This window comes from Crocodylus porosus, unplaced genomic scaffold (genome assembly GCF_001723895.1).
Source record: "Crocodylus porosus isolate Cpor-Errol unplaced genomic scaffold, CroPor_comp1, whole genome shotgun sequence".
NCBI classification, from domain to species: domain Eukaryota; kingdom Metazoa; phylum Chordata; order Crocodylia; family Crocodylidae; genus Crocodylus; species Crocodylus porosus.
The window spans coordinates 72,926,421-72,926,986 of record NW_017728943.1 but is presented as its reverse complement, the minus strand read 5'-3'; positions in this window follow the sequence as shown (position 1 = coordinate 72,926,986).

The following is a 566-nucleotide window of genomic DNA, read 5'->3' as shown; positions in this document are numbered from 1 at the left end:
ATTAGTATAATGCTAAGACTCTAGTGAACAAACTGATGCTTATTATACTTTCTTCTGATCTCAACCCCTCTTGCGTGGAGCAATGTATCTGCATCTTTACAGGGATGTTATGAGAGTAGTTAAAGGCTGGAACAAATTATGTGCAGAAGTTATGGAATCTTAATCACTTGAAGTTTTAAGTGCAAGGTAGATGACATTTATATGAGATGCTTCAGACAGGAACAATCCCATCCTGAGCAGGAGCCTGAAATAAAAAAACAGAAGTCCCCTTCAGCCTTATTTTTGTATAGTTGGAGGATGAGGAAGTGGTGAATCATTAATTTAAAGGTGCTCATATTCTGAAAAGTGGAGTGAGGTGGACTGTTCAGATAGTAAATGATCCACTCTACATCAAGCAGGAATATACTTCCTCGTCAGTTAGCAAGGGGGTAGAGGGGGGGCATTCTGAGGTGCTCTGGGTTAGAGTAAAAGGCAGTCCAGGGGATAGAGACTTAACGGTGGGAGTCTACTATAGACCTCCCAACCAGGGAGAAGAGCTCGACCAGGAATTCTTAGGTCAGCTCACA